We start from the raw sequence: 6,000 nt of genomic DNA on the forward strand, positions 1-6,000 counted from the left end.
TTTTCCTCTGAAACTGCAGCATGTGTTTTGTAAAGAAATCTCAGTGATAGCTAGCAGGGAAATTTCTAATCCAGAAATAGACCTCACACTGAGTTTCCACTGAAATGGAAACCAAGAAAGAAAGGGTCTCCAGAGAAAGGGTCTAATCGCGAGGTTAGAGTGAGGATTAAGGCCAGTCTTCTTATCACCTACTCATACACGTTCTCCAGTAGTAAAATTAAAAGGGAAGTTACTCTAGCAGATGTTTTCAAATTAGCCAAAATCGTGTCACAGAGTAAAGCAGCAGAGCTGGAAATGAGCCCAGAGAGAGAGACCTCCACACAAGCTGCCTGAGGGAGCCATTTAAATGTCTCTGAGCCCTCCTGGTGGAGACTGCCATGCACAAGCTGAGGAGATAAGAAAGTCACAGCACAAACCCTCCTCTCCTAATTGTTTATCCAGGGTTTCAACAAGACCTCCACTCTGCTGAATACTAAGAAAACCTGGCAGGATTGGGCAGTTAATACACTGCCAAACCGTTCTTCACGGCTTGGTTGTATGTGTTGCTTACAAACCTGACAAGAAAACATTGAGAAAAGAGATAGAAATTGTCAATGACAACAGATGAGCAAACTATGATAAGTGAATATGAAAATGAACAGTTTAGTTTCAGGCAAATTTCAGGAGGAGGGTGGGTTTGTATCTTCACGGTAGATCCAGAGTATTGCTATCTCGTTCACAACCACCTCAAATGTGGCAATCATATTCCAGCTATACTGGTTCTCATCTACCCAGGAAAAGGCCCAAGGAACTGGGCCATAGATCTGCCGCTATATATCCAGAGGGTTTTCTGTGTGTGAGCTTGTCTTACAAAGTAGGAAGTCACTTGTGACCCAGTTATCATTAAATCCTTTGGGAAGGAGAAACAATAAACACCAAACAGCAAAACTCTTAAATCAATGAAAAAAGAGAATATCTCTAGTTTCTCACTGTACATCAGTTGTCTGGCCTCTAACATTTGCCAGAGTGAAAGATATAAAATTGATGGGTCCACACATCTCATACGCAATCCAATCTCTGGGCAATCACAGCAAGGAGCAGAAGAACTCAAAGAGAAGTCATTCACCTTTTCACCTCCATATATCCATATCACATTTTTCTTGTTCTCAACCACATATTTTGCTCTGCAGGTTTGTGTGTTGCAGGGTCACAAAAAAAAAAAAGAAGTAGCAAAGACATGTACATTTGCTACATATATATATATATACATATATATGTATATATATATATGGATGCTTCAACGCTTTCTGCCATTAATGGTATCTAATATAGCAAATACGTATTTTGCATAAGCCAAATAGGTATGTGTTAGAAAAAAATGAACCGGTACCTGGTATTTCATACAATGAGTTATGAGTGGATGTTTAATATATTAAAGTGAATGACTGATGATTAGTTCTAATTGCTCCTCTGTAGTAGAAGAATGTTTTAGACCTTCCTAGGAACAGCATCTTTGGCAATTCCTAATAGACCACACATCTAGAGAAAGTCACCTTCATTGGGCAGTAATAGGAATCAGGCTACAAACTCCCCACGACAAAAAAGAAAGAAAGAAAGTCATTTGGGGGCCACTTGAAATTATTCCTTTCTTTGAAAATGGAGAATTACAAGCCTGTGGGATCTTCTGGAAATAAAAGAGATAACACAAGACATGGGGTGTTTTTGAACCTCCAAGTGTCTCAGTAGCACAAAGATTTTTAGAATACTAGAAAAGGGTCTTCTTGTGATTATGTTTCTTTAAAATAAAAATGTACAATAAGAGAACAACATACTATAAACATAAGGCATAGATTGTAAGTGTGGGAAGTGAGGATTACAAAGTGTTTAGATTTTTCAAAAATCCTTTCAGCCTTCCTGCTTTAAGGGTACTCCTTTAGCAAGGGAAACTAATTTCCAAAGGGAAAAGAGAAAAGAAACAAAAGAACTTACAACTAGATCGTTTTCTTAAATTAAGCAAGGAGAGACAAGTGTGGTTTCTATAGAGATGAAATCTTCATAAACGTCTTCCAATTGAATGCTTCCTAAGACAAAACAGATCCTTCTAGACGGAGCAGAGCTGCTTTATCAGAGCTGCTCTGATAAGGGGTGGAACAATTTGTGGGAATGATCGAGAACATACTATAATGTGAATTTGAGTCTGTCACAGAAACTTCACTACCAAAATACACATTTAGATAGCATTTTACTATTCTTTCTAAATTTAAAATTTTATGTGAAACCAAAATCAGAAAGCTGAATTCTGTTTCCAGAAGAAGCTGCTATTCAAAGAATATGGTACTTCTCTCAATTTGTAGCTGAAGCTGTTGCTATGCCACATATCTCTAAATGAGTAGTTAGTAAAACCTTAGTTTCCCTCTTCCCAGTTTTAATTTTTATACTGAAAAAAATAATGAAACGGCTACATGGGACAAAGGCATACATACCCATAAAGTTAAGTCAAAGTGCATGCAATTTGTATTTCCAAGTTGGATTCAAAAGGACACTCAAGCTTAGAAGGATTTAGAAAGTAGAACACCACTTACTTAGTTTTAGGCTATTTCTTTATATGGGCTACATAATATTTTGAGAGAAAAGTCTTGATTTCAATAATCACTGATAGGCTTTATCAAGGTTTTAGTCCTGGCAGAACAAAGCTTATATTGAAGGGGAAATTAAAGATGCTAAACCATGAAAATTCCCTATAAGGAAAACTCATGTACATATTATTCCCCCAAAAGCACAATGCTCATGTGTAATTTGAAGGGATTTTTCAGGAAATTATTTCATAATTTTTTAACGGACCTCTTAATCAGTTCATTTTGCCAATCTTTATATTGCCTATAATTTTCGAGATAAAACATTTCACCTGGCAAACTAATTTTAGAATAGGAATATCTAGAGAAATAGATAGATGTAATTTATTAAAAAATCTCCCATATTTGCAAATGCATTCAAGTCTTTTCTCATACAAAGTAACTAACAGTTTCTCTTAAGTGAGTCAGTTTTTTTTTAAATAGTCAGAGAATTTTAGATCCGGAACTGGGAATATTTCAAGGCAGTGACTTCACTGCAGTAACTTTAAGCTGAACCAATAAATCCGAAGGAAATCAATAACAAAGCTATTGACTCCAGATTTCTATGAACTTTCCAATTTCATGCCAGAATATGAATTTTCTGAACCAAGAGTAGTTTCTATAACCTAAACTTACATTTCATACATTTGGTATATCTAAATTCCACATTTCTTTATGCTTTTGAATTTCCTTTTTAAAATTTTAAGCAAAGAAAACTTTATCCTTCTGGCATTGGATAAATTAGGATACTTGTAACATCTCTTGTCTTCATGCCATTTCCGTTCAAGTTGCGATGAAGACTATTGCTGTATATGCAAAATTATATAGGCCAACAGAAATTTGTCTCTTTAAATCGAAATTCTGCTATAAATAACAGTCAAAAGACTGCTCCTTCCTGGTAAAAATAATTTGCAAGATGTTTGCATTCCGTCCTAAAATCGCCTTCCCAATTCTAAACATCCTTCATCCCAGGGTCTGACTACAACTCAGATGTATCCATCAATATTTTACGAAGCCATTCATGAAGACTATAAAAGCTAAAGATCTGTCTTTAATTGTTACTTTTATTATATGTCTTTCATCATTGTAATTCCATAACTTCACGTGCTATGCCGGGGAGGCAAGGAGCATCGATCTCTCCGGAACCGGAGCCAGGCTCACTGGGTCAGGAGGGCACAGTCGTCGCCTGAGTCCATAAAAGAAATTATCATCTCACCTACTGACGTCCCCGTTCTGGCCGTCTCAAACCCCCTCCCCTCGGCACGCCCTCCCCTTCTCAGAAAATTCCGCAGTGCTCCCGGCCCGGAGGGAGCCGAGCCCCAGCGCGGGGTGCCGGGGGCGGGAGCGGCGCTCCGGCACAGCAACTCAGTGTGTCGGGCGCGGGCGCCCCAGCCGCGGGCCGCCCCTTCCCACGGCCTCGCGGGGCCACCCGGCGAAGCACGGGCAGCTCGCCTTCCGCGCAGAGCGCAGCAGCCCGAGTCCTGAATGCAGGGTCTTCATCTCTGCGCGGCCCTCCGAAGGTCCCTCCCGCAGCTGCAGCCGCCCCTCAATGAAAGTGCAATTTGTTATCTCTCCCGGCCGGGAGGAGAGGTCCCTGTTTGGTCTCGGCTCCAGCCCCGCTCATTCAATTCGCTGAATACCGAGTCTCATCGCTTGCCACGCGATTTGCCCGGAACTGGCCTCCGCCGCGGGCGGGGGTCGACTCTCCAGTGACCTCCTCTTTGGGCCCCGTTCTCTCTGTGCGTGTCTCGTTCTGTACCTTGGTCTCTCCCTGTGTGCCTGTGTCTCTCTTTGTGTCTCAGTTTCTCTGGCTTTCTCTCTCCCGCGCGCGCGCGCGCACACACACACGGGGAAGGGGGTTCTCTCCACAGCCAATGCCAAAATGTCACCGAAAAAGCAAGTGCAACAACTTGCTTTGCAAACGACCCAGGAGCCTGTCCAGAAATCCCCTGCAGTGAGCAGCCCTCTCCTCCCCTGCAAGGTGTACCAGGGGTTGGGGTGTGAATTTTGCCGGTGGAGATGACGGGGACTGGTGTTCTCCTCCCCTCCCCCTCCCAGGACCCTGTCGCAATTCGAAATCCGTCCCCACCCCGGGCCCCCGGGGGCAACCCCGAGGACCGAACGCCCGGAGAGAGGCGCGCCGGCCCCAGGGTGCCTGGGATGCCCAGGGGGGCCCCGGGAGTGCGCCCCAGGCGGCGGAAGGGGAAGGAGAAGCAGACGCGCGGGCGGGCGGACGGGGGGCAGAAGAGCCCAGCCCGTGGTCCCTCCACCGGCGAGAGAAGCGGGGACCGCGCGGCGGGTAGGAGCCACCCAGCGCGCTGCGACCGCGGCGGTGGCGGTGACCCTGGCTCCGGATGCCGCCGCCACGCGCGCACGCCCCAGCCCCGCGGCGCAGCCTAGTGTTACCTTGCCGCTGCCCGCAGTCCGGCCCTCTGTGCCTGCGTCCGTCTGTCTGTACCACGAGCCTCGGAGGGAGGACGAAAGAGGTGTCCCTGCGGCGGGACAGGCTCTCAGCGAGGTGATGGGAAGGACTCAAGAGAGAAGCCGAGGCGGCTGCGGCCGCTCCCGCCGCTGATGCTGCCGAGTCCCCGGAGCTGGAGGTGTCGGCGAGGCCGTGTCCTCGGGATTGCGGCGCCGGGAGCGCAGCGCTCGCCTCTGGCGCGGAGGCTGAGCGCCGGGACGCTGCGGGCTGGGGCGGCGAGGCTGGGCTGGTCACCCGCCCCTGGGTGCATGTTAATACGGTGGGGAGGAGGAGTCCCGCGCTTCCTCCGCCCAACCACCGGAGCCGGCGGGCGGGCGGCGGCCGCGGCCCGGAGCCAGCCGCTCCCACCCGCCCAGCTACTACGGCGCGGCCACTAGCTCTGGCCCTAGCCCAGGCACGTGCGCCGAGGCCGCGGGGAGGCGCCCGGCGTCTCCCGGGGCGTGCTCCTGGCCTGCGGATTCTGCACGCTTAGCCTTTGGGTGGCAAGTGCACTCACACTGGATGGAGAGGAAAGCCCCGCATCCCTGGGATGGAACTCAGAGGCAGCCACCCGTTGGTGGGCGTGCCCCATCCGTTCCCTTGCGCAGCGTCTCCGGAGCACTAAACCTTCCCCTCCTCTCTTACCAGCCCTTGTTCCGAACCTTGTCTTCTTGAGGGAGGGGATCAGGAGAATTCATAACACTTCTCGCAAGAGATCGAGTTGGCCGGCAGAGGGTTTGCAGTCCTCTCCTCTCCGTCCTCAGGGCCCGTAGTAGAATTTTTGAAGAAGTAATCGCCAGGAGGAGACGGGTAGTGAAAAGAGTCTAGACTCACAAGGACCGACGTTCAAACCCAGTGCCATTACTTTCAGTTATTCCTCAGAGCCTCAGTTTCCCCATTTATACAACAGTAGTTCACGGGAGGTCGTGTGGATTACACAATTCCCTG

The 6,000-nt window shown here is 47.5% G+C and overlaps 1 protein-coding gene across 10 annotated transcripts in view; it reads right to left on the reverse strand.

Moving 5' to 3' along the window:
* Positions 1–5,782, reverse strand: part of DLGAP1 (DLG associated protein 1) — an 843,303-nt gene extending 837,521 nt beyond the window's left edge. For 3 of the 10 annotated variants that reach the window (XM_070629781.1, XM_070629779.1, XM_070629771.1), the window contains exon 1: positions 4,998–5,652. The gene's annotated coding sequence lies outside the window, so the exon portion shown is untranslated. Of the gene's footprint in view, positions 1–4,997 lie in introns of all 10 variants that reach the window. The other 7 variants (XM_070629775.1, XM_070629776.1, XM_070629772.1 and 4 more) reach the window with 7 other exon arrangements.
* Between the last annotated feature and the right edge of the window lie 218 nt (positions 5,783–6,000).

This window comes from Equus przewalskii, chromosome 7, assembly GCF_037783145.1.
Source record: "Equus przewalskii isolate Varuska chromosome 7, EquPr2, whole genome shotgun sequence".
Taxonomy (NCBI): Eukaryota; Metazoa; Chordata; class Mammalia; order Perissodactyla; family Equidae; genus Equus; species Equus przewalskii.